Source organism: Eubalaena glacialis, chromosome 2 (genome assembly GCF_028564815.1).
Source record: "Eubalaena glacialis isolate mEubGla1 chromosome 2, mEubGla1.1.hap2.+ XY, whole genome shotgun sequence".
In the NCBI taxonomy this organism is placed as follows: Eukaryota; Metazoa; Chordata; class Mammalia; order Artiodactyla; family Balaenidae; genus Eubalaena; species Eubalaena glacialis.
Window position 1 is genome coordinate 124,434,037 of NC_083717.1, and position 13,967 is coordinate 124,448,003.

General features: G+C 34.8%; 1 pseudogene; it reads left to right on the forward strand.

Annotated features, from left to right (window-relative positions):
* Positions 1-10,247, forward strand: part of LOC133084686 (peptidyl-prolyl cis-trans isomerase A-like) — a 69,579-nt pseudogene extending 59,332 nt beyond the window's left edge.
* Positions 10,248-13,967: the final 3,720 nt, after the last annotated feature.

Sequence of the window (13,967 nt, forward strand, 5' to 3'; positions counted from 1 at the left end):
TCAGTTTACTTGAGAACTTTGAAATGCTGAATCTCCATTATTCTTTGGGTCTTATCACATTTAATATCAGCTTGTCCAGATGTGGGGCACATAAGGGAAGAAGGAGGAGGGAGGCTTAAAAGTTGTGAGCAAACGGCAAAAAAATGAGTCAGGATCCTCATTAAAAATATTGAACTTATTCATTATTGATTATTTGTTATTTTTAATGTCCATGTTAGATAGGAATAATTGGAGCATCTGTAGGTCATTAGTTGATTTTATAGTCCAAGACTCGCTTGAAACCTTTGTATAATTTGATCAATGTCAGTTTTGCCCAGTCTTCAAGAGTTTTCCACTGACCCTGTGGTATTTTCAAGGGTTGCTTTCCGAACTCATATTTTTGTCACTTCAGAATGGTGAAACTGCTAAAAATCCACTGGTTTTCCTTTTATTTATATTTAAGTTTTGATATTTAGAATATTAAATTCTAAATATAGAAAGATCCTCTGGTTGGTCTTTGTATATTTAGAATTTGGAATATGCCTTACGGAAAAAGCACCAAAATAAAAGACTCATGCTTCTGTGCCTCTCTTCTCTTTGGGATCTTGACCCATATGTATCAGATGCTTCTGTAGCCCAGAACTCCATTTTCTGCTTTCCAAGTCTTATAAGGCTCCAAAAGACTCTGCAGGTTCGTTTTTTCCTCAGCAGCAGCCTTCTGCTTAGATTTGCCAAAAACAGGCTGTTTGATTTCCTGTTTTTTCGAGATCTTAGCACTTTAAATCTTTGCTTTCTCAGCAGGGCTCCAAGAGTTTTTTCTATCGTTATATCTATGTATATCAAATATCAATCTGATTGTTTCAGTGGGAGTGTTGTACTTCTACAAGTTGTTCATTTTAACTAGAAAAGAAAGTCTCTCATTGACGTTTTGAAATTAAAATTCCACATTTTCTGTTTAAGCCTAGATACAGAGAGAAATATGAAGACAAATATTGTGTCTAAAAAGTAAATGAGTGAAGTCAAATGCAGTTTATACAAAAAGCTATATTAAGTTTGGGCAGTTGTGAATTTTGTTAAGCCCAGTGCATCCTTTCTCTATTTCTCTATTTGATATTGTACTGCTACCCATTTTGTAAATAAATTTCTTTTTCCTAACCAACTAAATGATTTTCAGATAATGTCACGATGATTCTATTGGTTGAGTTCAGCTCCAAACTTTTTCAATCCAAGTCTTTATGTTTTAGCATTATCTGCAGTCAGATGTATGTTTAGTGTATTTTTACACTGTATTTTATTATCCTGAAAGTTAGTGAATACATCACCTAATGTAAAATATGAGTTGTTTGTGAACACTATAACTTATTTCTTTAAACCATTTAGTAAAACATTTTGCTTAAACTTGAAATATATTGTACATTTATAACTCTAACAGACTGCATTTTCTACCTATAGAATCATATCACCTACTTTTAAAAAAAACTTTCAATTCATATATAATTTTTTGTGTGTTCCCTTAGAGAATGTTTGATCTTGTTAAGTAGAATCAATTGTCAATTACAGCAGAAAACCAAATGTTTTATTGTGATATTTTTTATATTGAAAATCAATGTCACAACATAGCACTACCTCATGGAATGTAGGTACATTTTGTGTGCTTCATGGGTCTTTTGAGGTAAAAACATCCCTAAAATTATTGGATATGTTTTAGACCTCACAGCTTTTTTGTTCAAGATGCATCAATATATTTATTATCTTAAGGTCTTAAATATGTACGATATTTAAATTACAGCACATATATGTTAAAGATTAGAAAACCTTAGTAAGAGCAGTGAATGAGATTCTAAGGACTTGAGAGAAGGTATTTTTTTTTTGTTTGTTTTTGTATTTTCTCTTCAATTATTTTTATTTATTTAATTCTCATTTTATTTTATTTTATTTTTGCTATTGAAATTGAAGCACAGGTGTTTTGTTCCTGTTGTTACACCTAGAAAATTAAGCTTTGCTTTTAGACCTTGAAAATAAAGCAGGAATAAAGTAAATTTAAAAGCTGCAGGGTACCATTAGAAATAAACAGAGGAATGTTAAATGTTGATTAAAGATCAAAGAATAGTAGCAGAATTAATTATGTGGAAGCTGTGAAATCACTTATAAACTACATAAAGCCAAGCCAAGGGAATTGGAAACTTATTACTAATTAATTCTTATAATGCATTAATAAAACAGACAAGGCACATCTTAATATTTTGGTGGAAATTTGGCTGTAGTATCCAAATTCATTTCTGAAAGGTATATGATTCAATTGATTAAACCCTAAAAAACTGGCTTTAGAACATGCACATCCAAATGGAAGATGTTGCAATACAAGTGTAAGTGCTACTGAGTTACGAAATCTGGGATTGTGAGGGGGTTTAAATGATATGAATGTAACAGCATAGGTATAATGAAGTGTGCCAATTCCAACAACTCTATGGGGAAAGTAGAGTAAATCAAACCTAACCAGCAATTTTTGCAGAGCGAATCATATAGAACAAAATGAGAGGCACTTAAAAAAAATTTAAAGACAACGTGAGACCATGCATTTAGAGGCTTTAAACAGCTCCTTTCATTCTATATGTTTAAAAATCTTAAGTATGTATAAATTATGCTTTCTGTTGTGTGATTTAATTTATACAATGACAAAAATTATGTATATAATTAGCTAGTTTCTGATTCCTGGATTTCACTCTGATGAAGAGATTGTAAATGGTTATACTTCATGTTTATTATTCATTAATATTTTATCTTAGAAATATTCTGCACATTTCATAGAATCTTAAGCTTGCCTCTTCTGGAATGGTTTTATACCTTGTTGTTTAAAGGCAGCACTTTTGTCATATAGCTGGACATCAGCAAATTTTGTTTGTTTGTTTATTTTTTTTAAATTTATTTATTTATTTATTTTTTGGCTGCATTGGATCTTCGTTGCTGTGCACGGGCTTTCTCTAGTTGCATTGAGCGGGGGCTACTCTTTGTTGCGGTGCGCTGTCTTCTCATTGCAGTGGCTTCTCTTGTTGTGGAGCACAGGCTCTAGGCGTGCGGGCTTTAGTAGTTGTGGTACGTGGGCTCAATAGTTGTGGCTCGCGGGCTCTAGAGCGCAGGCTCAGTAGTTGTGGCACTCGGGCTTAGTTGCTCCGCGGCATGTGGGATCTTCCTGGGCCAGGGCTCGAACCCATGTCCCCTGCACTGGCAGGCGGACTCCCAACTACTGCGCCACAAGGGAAGTCCCCAGCAAACTTTGTAGAAACAGATTTTTAAGACTTGCTTTTACTTAGTAAATATATTTGAATGCATATGTAAAAGTTTCTTCCGAAGTTCTAAGGGCTCAAAAACAATAATGATAAACATTTTATTGAAAAGTGTAAATATGCAATTAATATTTTGAAAAATACTCAACAATAATAATAATGACCATCATTTAACAATAATCTAAAAGATTCACAAAAGTATAATGTGTATTAGTAGTCCCAGGTTTTGTTGACTGCTAGAAACATCAACAGGTCAGAAGTTTTCACTTACAGAACACCTTATGGATTGAATCTACTGCAAGCCTCATGGAATCAAACCATATCTAGATGTCCAGTATTAAAACTCTGATTTAGGGGAGGATACTGAGATGGTGGCATGGGAAGCAGTTTCCTCTTCCCTTCAGTTGTGAGAACTATAAAGTGAATACTGTGGGGTTGTCTACCAGCACATACATTAGAGCAAAATGGAGGTGGTTATTTGGGAAAATAATAAAGTAAGAGTTTGTACATCCTGAAATGGAAAAATCAGTGTCAAGTGACGTTTATACTGACTACACAGAAGTAGCCAATAATCAGGGAAGCTGCCGGGCACCATATTAGAAAGATGACATATGGAAATTATGTTTCTTGGTTTGATGGAATATGTACACATAGCACTTAAATTCATCATACTTTTCTTATGGTACATGCGGGGATGGGTAATAAAACTCTCTCTCTGTCTCTCTTCCTTTTTTTTCTGTGAGGATGAGGCATTTAAATTCTTTTATTCAATAAACAGTCATTGATCCAGTCCATGAAGATCTTGTTCTAGGTTCTGAGTTTCAGTGGTGAAAAAATAGTAAAAGTTCCTGCTGTTATGGACATTGCAATCTAGTATGGAGAAAGGTAATAAACACATAAAAATAAATTCATGAAATACATTTAGATAGTGATAAGTGCTACCAGGAAATAAAACAGGGGGATGTGATAATGTCAGAATATCCTCAATAAGTAGGCATCTCTATAGGACTGGTTACAACATAGGAGCAAACTTTCCCCAGGAAGTGAAGAGAGACAGAGACAGAGACAGAAGTAGAGAGGCCTCAGTGTCTTTCATAACAATCTCAATAGTACTGTTTCATCATCTCTGCCATATCCTATTGGTCACATAGACCAACGCTTTTACAGTCAAATGTATGAATGCCAGCAGGCAGGGATTGCTAGGGGACATCTTGGGAACTGGCTGCCACATACAGTAGAGGTCAAGGAAAATGGAAAGTGCAAAAAGGATGCGGGAATCTTTTTTTTTTTTTTTTTGGCTTCGCATGGGATTTCTCTAGTTGCAGCGAGCGGGGGCTATTCTTTGTTGCCGTATGCGGGCTTCTCATTGAGGTGGGTTCTCTTGTTGCGGAGCAAGGGCTCTAGGCGCGTAAGCTTCAGTAGTTGTGGTGCGTGGGCTCAGTAGTTGTGGCTCACGGACTCTAGAGCACAGGCTCAATAGTTGTGGTGCATAGGCTTAGTTGTTCCGCAGCATGTGGGATCTTCCTGGACCAGGGATCGAAACTGTGTCCCCTGCATTGGCAGGCAGAGTCTTAACCACTGTGCCACCAGGGAAGTCCAGGATGTGGGAATCTTTTGATAATTTATTTTTATTTCTGAAATGTGGTTATGTCAGAAGCAAGACTAAATTAAGAGAGAATACATGCGTGATCAAGAAATGGAAACAATGTCTGTAAACTGAAAACTTGACTGAAATGGAAAGATGAAGCATATGGTAATTGGAAGGTAAAGAGAAAGAAAATATGAAACTGTAGACAAAAAGTCATTGGAGAGCAAGAGATTAAAAAGGTTTGTGAGAATGAAAAATGAGGGAGCTAGGTGTGGAGAGAACACAGAGGTAAAACATTTAGGCATGGATGGAAAGGTGGGTACTACTCCCTGTGTGAATGCAGGGATTATTAAAGGATAGACACAAAGACTAAGATGTTTCAGTATGGAAAAACAGATTGATGCAAGAATTTATACACTGTGATCTTCAAGTGAAATAAGGGCTCTCAGAGTAAGAACCCTCTAAACCTGGGTTCCAGACTTAATAACAACAACACTTTTTTTCCCCCAAGACTACCAACAGTCTCAACTTCATGTTTATCCTTAAACTCTGACTAGTCTAAGCACTGAATAAAACAAGTCATCCGTTTTCACCTTTAATACTGAATATTTTAACGTTGCTTGACATTGCTGACATTGCTAGAGAAAAGTGCACAACCTTGAAACTGAAGCCATAAATCCATACTTTCCAGACATACCTGGGTTCTAAGCACAGTCATAAAGATCTTTGTAGTGCCATAGGTTCTTTGTAAAACCCGTTGACACCATTTTTAAGTCCACAGAAACACTGCCTCCCTCCTGTAAAGGCAATATTCATACCTCATATTTTAGAGATTAAAAATAATGTCAGAAAAAAGAAAAACACACTTCCATCCCCTTTACTTCCTAATCATACCTATTCTACTTTTTCATTCTGTCATAGAGACTACTATCTCTCATTTTTCAAAGCTTATATCTATTCTTTCCTTCTGCCTCCTACAAATCTTTTTCAGGAAATTTACACCCCTAACTACTTACATTATTCATTAATATTCATTCATTCATTCTCATCCCCCCCCTCCTCCCTCCATCCCTCTCTCTCTCCTTTCCCCCTCTTGCTCTCCTTCCTTCCTTTTCTCTTTGATCCTTGTTGTCTGTCTTCCCTCTGTCTTTGTCCCAGTTCTTGTATATAAGCATTCTTTCATAATGAAAACAACCAATCAACCAAGAAAAAGCCTATCAAAATCCATTTCCTTACAAAATGCACCCTTCCTTTACCACAACATCATCTTGAAATAATGTTTATACTTATTTTCTCAGCCTTCTCACATTACTCAGTGGCACACATTTCTTAAGACACTAATGTCTGGCCATTACACAAACAATTTTACCCAGTCCCTTTTAAATTATATTCAATATCAACTTATGGTTTTTAGCTTTATATAAAATTATACTTATTGATTTATATAAAATGTTTAGCATATCTTACCTCTCTACAGTTTTTGACAGTATTGTCCATACCCTGAGTTTTACAACGTGTTCTCCCTTGGCTTCTGCAATTCATTTCTTCTGGTAGCGGCTGATTCTCCTACTACATTTCTTATAGTCCCTGCCTTTGCAGGTCATCCTCGTTAAATGATGGGCTTCCTAGCCATTTTTAATTTGATTACTTTTTATTTTTACTTAAACTCTTACTCAACAAATCTTTAATGGCATATTATTAACTCTAATAATTTTATTTTTTATTTCAAAGCTGGGCACTCTTGAATCAGTATGTCTTTCTCTAAACTATACTGAATTTCAGAATGACATTATTGAAAGTTCACACAAATATTTCCATATAGAATTCCCATTTAGAATTACTTTAATTCAAACCTTTATTGAATTCATGATTTACCCTTCCAAGATATAATGTAATAAAAGTAAATTCTCTTGTCAGCAAGCTCCATTATCACTTATTCTCGTCTCCTTTTTTCTTATCATAGTCCAACTTCATTGACATTTTTATAGTTGTTTTCTCAAATCTATTAATGAACTTGCTCTTGAATATAGATTCCCCCCTGTACTACACTGCCACTGTTTAAATCATCACGGATTAGCCTTTACTTGAACTAATCCAAGAGAATTAATTATCAGGTCTCTTTACCAATAATCTCTCTCCAAACTGGCTTACCATGTACTATATGGCCAGATTTCTTCTTAAAAGAAAACAACAACAACAACAAAAAACTAGAGGTGTGTATACCAACCAGGTTTAACTTATATGATTATCTGTGCCATAAAAGATAGCATAAATTCTTTAGCTTAATCAAGAGACCCTACATAATCTCTCTCCTAACTTACTCCCATGTGTCACACACCCTGCCCTCTTTTATACCTTGTGTTCGTCAAAAATGTTTCTGAGATATAAAAAGCTCTTTAATGACTCAGTGTTTCTGGTCTGTCTTACTGAATGCTCTTCTTGATTTCACTTTCAACTTGGAAAATGTTTGCATGTCCAAAATTCTTTTTGAAATGTTTTTCCTTCTGTTATTTTCCAAAACATACTAAGTTTTTATATTCTTTGCAACAATTGCATTTTACTCTTCTTGTCTCCTGAGAAACCTGATTGAAAATCAAGATATGCTTCCTGAATGATTTAGACTGGGCGTGTCAGCAGAGCTGGTGGGATAAATTTGGCAGGAAGTTTATATGAGGACTGGTATGAGGGCCTTGGACCTTGTGAAATGTAAATTTATTTGAAAAGAAAGAGTTCCGCACATTTAGAGTACTACACCGTATCTTTTTCAAATCCCACGTTAACTTCAGACCATTGCTATGAGTTAAGGATCTATGCTGCAGAAAACAAAGATGACCTGTCTGTTTGGAACATTCTTTAGTTACATCTGTCCTCCAGTTCCATATTTTGGAAGTATGTTCCTTATTGCCTCCAGTTTATTTCCCAATTTCCTTTATCACATTATCCTTAGGCAAATTGTTTCTCTTGACAGACTTTGCTTATCTAAATATTATTAATAATAAAGACAGCACAGCATGAAGTGCATCCATTGATAGGTTAGTAGACAAGAGAAATATAATGAATAAAAGTTAGGTAAATGGTAAAAATAAGACACATGGAACTTTTATATAATAAAACAATCAGATAAATACTACTCCCTATCATAAAACAGAGAATATGACTCTTAATAAAGGCAATGAAAAATATTTGATAACCGAGAAGAGAGAATATATTAGGAAGTAATAAATGTTTTCACTTTCGTGAAGGATACCTAAATTTTAAATAAAGATATAAAATAAGTGAAACAAATTAAAAGCAATAAGGACTAGAAAGGATACACCTTAAAACTGAGTTAAGGAAAGAAATGTCACTTTTGAAAAATCATGTTAATTTGCAGTAGATAACGAATGAATGAATGAAACCCAAGAGATGGTAATATATAAAGACGTTAGGCAAAGGTGATACAACTTAAGACATAAGTGAAGTTCCTGAAAATTATTAACACTACAAAAGAGTAGTTATAGTCATTAGATTAAAATTTGAATCTCCCAGATCAAATGGCATACTGATGAAAGAGGAATTGATAGAGGGCTGTAAATATTTACTATATCCTTATATAGTATTGAAGTAGTAGAGTAAAATAATGTATTCTCTGGAAATTTGGGGTGGGCAGGGAGGCCTCTGCTTTCAGTTATCACCAAGATAAAGTTTTATGGGTATTCAGGTGAAGACACATTACAAAAAATATAGGAAAAAATCTAGTTTGTCTCAGTACTCTGCACTAAACATTCAGCATAAGATGAGTGAGGAGCAATGTCTTACAAATCTTAAGAGAAAATAAGCATAAACTAAGATTTTTTTTTGGCCTCACCAAGTTCTCATTCAAATATAAAGAAGACAGAAAATCTCAAACACATAATGTGCTTGGACACGACAGCATCCAAGCACTCCTGACAAAAATTGAAATTTTTAAAATTCCGCCAACTGATGTAATATAAATTAAAATAAATCAGGGATGATAAAACTATGGTATGAAAGGACTTTCCGTAAGCATTGAATACATTTAAATATATAACAGAATGGAGTATGATATGTCCTATCAATGGGAAACTAGTTAAATAAAATATGGCAAAATGAAATATTATGCAGACTTTACAACAGTAAAATAAATTTTTTCTCACCAGTATGGAAAGATATGTAGGCTAAATTGCTAAGCAAAATTTCCTCTTTCTATAACCTATGAGTGTGGGTGTTTGAAATTCCACCATATGTAAATGATCTTTATAAGCATTTGTATTAAAGTGACATAATCTACTCACTGAAACAGAAAGTGGATAAGGAACAAAACAGAACAGAACTTTATGATTTTCTGTGTAACTGACCAAAGATAGGTATTTGAGATCAACAGAAGGGTCATTCTCTACATGGTCATTCAGAGAGGCAGGCTATTGCAGTCTTTACCTTCCTCGATGTATATTCTCCATGGTCAACGTAAGCATTGCTACCCTAACCTGGCAGAGGAAAAATAACAAAGAGTACACCAAATGGTTTTATGGGCTATGGCCTGAAAGTGACACACAACACTTCCACTACCATTTCTTGATAGTAATCAGTCATGTGGCTACACATACCTGTAACAGAGGCTGGAATGTATGTGCAAGAAGTGGAGAACACAGCAGAACATGTCAGTTTCTTCCACAGCATTCAGGATAAGTAAATGAGGATTAAAATATTGAGATATTGAAATCTGATCAAAATATGTTTATCAGCTTTCCTTTTTAAGGTTAGAGGGGAAGAGAATATTCAGGCCTAAAGATGCATGAGGAGTGCTGTTCTGGGAGATGTGACAGAACACATGAGAAGGAAAAGTTGAATAGAGAGTTCAATTAAAATTTTACCTATTCTGGGTTTTGCTGATGCTGTTGCTGCCACCGGGAGACATACCAGCCTTAGTCAACCTCACCGTATTTTTTCTACATCGCCATCAACAATGAGTCCCTGGACAGTGTCTCCTTTGAGCTTTCTGAAGACAAAGTTCCAAAGACAGCAGAAAGCTTTTGTGCTCTTAGCACTGGGAAGAAAGGTTATCAGGATTCCTGCTTTCACAGAATTATTCTGGGGTCTATGTGCCCTGGTGGAGACTTCCTATGCCTTAATGACACTGGCGGCAAGTCCATCTATGGGGAAAAGTTTGATGATGGGTGCTTCATCTTGAAGCACACGGGTCCTGGTATCTTGTCTATGGCAAATTCTGGGCCCAACACAAACAGTTCCTGCTTTTTATTTGCATTGCCAAGACTGAGGGGTTGGTCTTTGTCAAGGTAAAAGAGTGTATAAATGATTTAGAAGCCATGGAGCACTTTGGGTCCAGGAATGGCAAGACCAGCAAGATCACCATTGCCCACTGTGAACAACTGTAATAAATTTGACTTAGGTTTTATCTCAGTCACCAGACCATTTCTTTTGTAGTTCAGGAGAATATCCCTCCACCTCCATCTCCTCTCATTATACTATAACTTTCGTGCTCTTGCTACTGTTCCTTGGGTTCCATATTTTCTTTATCCCCCTCCAAGTCTAGCTAGATTGAAGAGTTAAGTTTATGATTATAAAATAAAAGCTAAACAGCAATTTAAAAAAATCTTACCTATTCTGCAGTTTTGTCCAAATCTGATCAAAGAATAAAAGTATCTTTCAAATACCTTAGACCATTTAATATACGCAGCTTTGTGAATGAGCTCAATCATTTGGCTATATGAGGAAGGGAGTTGCTTGATCCTTTGCATAGTACAAACAAAAATTCTGAAATAAAGACATTGACATTTATCCAAATCTGTGTTGATATTCAAATGCTAAAACTCTTTTTATTTACACTTGATTTTCCTCCTGTGAATGGGTTTTTCAAGTACTGTGTTTAAATATCAGGTCTGATCCCTCACTAAACTGGAACTTATCCTGTAGGGAAATGATTCTTTCTCTTCACCTCTCCTTATGGTAGGGTATTGTCATTGCAGTCAGTATACTTGATGCTTAAAATCCTCATTTCCTTACTCCTTTCTTTGTCAATTATTCTACATATCCATGAAACTAAAATTGTTGCATAAGATAGTTTTGGGCCCTGTATGTTTAAATATAAGAAACCTTTTCTGAAAAATATGGTTTCAAGTACACCACCAACTTGAGATTTAACGAAAACATTAATGCATTTTACATTTTATCATGTTTATTACTGTCTAGCACCTTATTTACGATAAAGAATAATGAGTTGTAGAGATATCTATTAAGGGATTTCATGAGAAATGACTTCATTTTCACTATGAGACTAAATGTAGGCAGCAGCACAGTATTGTTCAGGATAAATGACTGTTTGATAGGCTGATTATACCAGGAGGAATAACCTTCTCTGTAGTGCACAAAGATTCTCAGGCTCAGAAATCCAGCCAAGTACAAGTAGGAATATCCCTGAGAGACCTTTTCTGGCAATGGATGAGAGCTTTTTCCTTTAGGACGTTCAGAGGTCAGTGCTTACAATTTCACCAGTAACCAATGTCTATTTAAAGTGTCCCTTGTTAGTGAAATGATGGTGATTTAGATTCTCCTCAAATTTAATTCCAAAAGATAGGAAGCGCTGTCAGGAACAAGTAAAAAAGAATAAGGCAAATGTACATGACAGTGTAAAACTGAGCACAAGTTCTTCTACTATATACTTATAAAGGCTTCACAAATAAAAATGTATATGATAGTCAAGTAGAAATCAGGCCACGGAGCTTAAAACTAACAATATCCTGTGTGCTGAGAATCATCTCCGCCCTTTCATTTCTAGCAGTGGTCATCCATGTGACATAACTCTGAAGGATTATTTTTCACGTCTCTCTCTTTGTTCTCTTAATCTCAGACTTTGGGATACTGATGGGTAGAACTGGTGATGAGTAAGAGAATGCATATAGTGCAAACTTAGGGACAATAAACAGTTATATAATAATAATGATATTGAAAAATTGTACTATTCCCAAGATTCACATGTACATATAATCCCAGATCATTTTTAGAGTCACTTAGCTTACTTTTACACCTTGGGGAACTCTGGGATAAACAGGAATTTTTTTCTGCAACTTATTAGAAGATGTTTATGTGCATTTTGGGAGCTAAAGATCAGGGAGAGGGCTAGGTAAGGAGTTAAGTGAATTTGGAGCTGTTTTTAAATCACTCTAGATATAGTAGTGAATTCAAATGTTATACTGCAGAAAATTTAGACAGTCTCTTCAGGAAATGTGAAAAGGCTGTTTTAGTTGAGGACTCCATCTTTCTTACTGCTACCCAGGTGACATATGCATCATTTATACATAAAATACAGAGTTACCTTTTAATTTTTAAGTGAATGATAACTGGAAAAATTTTAATGAACAAAAATATGTGTGCATGTGGCAGAGTCTCTAAAATCATTAATAAAAGACATTTTGAATTGAATGTAGTTATCTGCTGTACTTGATAGAATAGCAATTTCTTATGTGTCAGTCCTCAAATCCATATTTCCTTCAACTCTGGAATCATTACAAATGAGACATTTTACTTCATCTGCCTCCTGCTTCCACACTGAGAACTGAATGAACATTTGCCAAGTAGCAGCAGAATATTATTGTTTTAACACACATATCCTTATATTTGTCTATGATAGTTCATAATCTTTTACCCAGTTTACTGGTCACAGTTATAAAACCCGTCTTCAGTTGTACATTCTCTATCTCTCTCTTGTTCTCATGTTTACTCTTTACTGGCATTACTCTATGCTTTCCAAATCCAAGTGAATCTATTTAAAATACTTGGGCCAGGCACATTTTCAAGCTGTTGATTCTCTCTGTACTCTTCATGTAGAACAAGCAACATAGACATATTGTCCGTCTATACAAAACAGGGTTAAGTCAGAATGGTTCCTTTGTAAAAGACTTATTTATTCAATGAGAAGTGATCTAGGTTTGTCAGAAGAACCCAGAAATCACACCGAATGAATAATTCTTCAGAGAATTCCAAACTCTTTTGTACCTCAGCATGTGTCTGAGGTCAGGGGCACTATGATCTCCAGCTCAGGAAAGAAGTCCACCTCAGACTTCTCAGAATTACTGAGTGATGATGATCCTTTAAAATAATAAGCATGGGGAAGTTTTAAAATTTCTACCAATTTAATTAAGATATCTTTCCTTATTCTTAAAATATAAATCATATTTGCAAGAGGTACACTTTTTATTGGGAATTTAGACAGGAAATTTCATAAATCTTTTCAAGATTTTATTTTCCAAGTTGGGTCTTCTAAATGCATGCCATTTTCCCAAGCCTTATATAATTTTTGTAAAGTATTATCATAGGTTTTCTATTTTGTTCTTCACAAGTTTGGAATTTGGGAAGGCAAATGTCATTCTTTCTATTTTACAGATTAAAAAATGAGACACAACTTAAATAGTTTATCATTGGTCATATCTAGAAAGTACTTATCCTGATTCTTATTCAGTGCTATTAACTATGTAGTTATTTTCATTTCATATTCTGGGATCTTATTTATTTGGGTTCACCCATGCATATTTTTGTTTTAGAAAACTTGTACAAAGATAAAATAATTTTAAAGATTACTTAGTCATTTAAAAATACCTATTTAAGTGCCTCCTGTGAGGAACCATGGAGACATACAGGAATAAAACAGAATATAGATTAATTTTGGCTAGGATATATTTCAGTTAAACACAAGACAGAGAGACCCTTTAGGAAAGTTTTGCCATACTCTTACTCCACCTAGCAGAATATTCCCATCATTTGCAGTATGAAATATGCCTTGGTCAAGGCCCTGCCAGTAATAGCAGCAGAAGAGTGTGTTGTGGATATTGGTTCAGTCTCAAACTAAACTCCTTTGCTTAGAGAGACTAATTTTATTTGTTCTTTTGTTTGTTTTGTGGACTCTTTGTACCATCTTTTTATCATTTAAAATCTGGAAGGTATAAAAATACGTGAACCCATTTTGTACATTTCAGCATTACTCAAGTTCTGAAGCTTTTAGTCATGTCATGGTGTCCATGAAATATGTGATAGATGCGCTCTTTCCTTGAGCATCATATTTGCTTCTGCAAACATATCTCAAAGTATAAGGAATTTGTAAT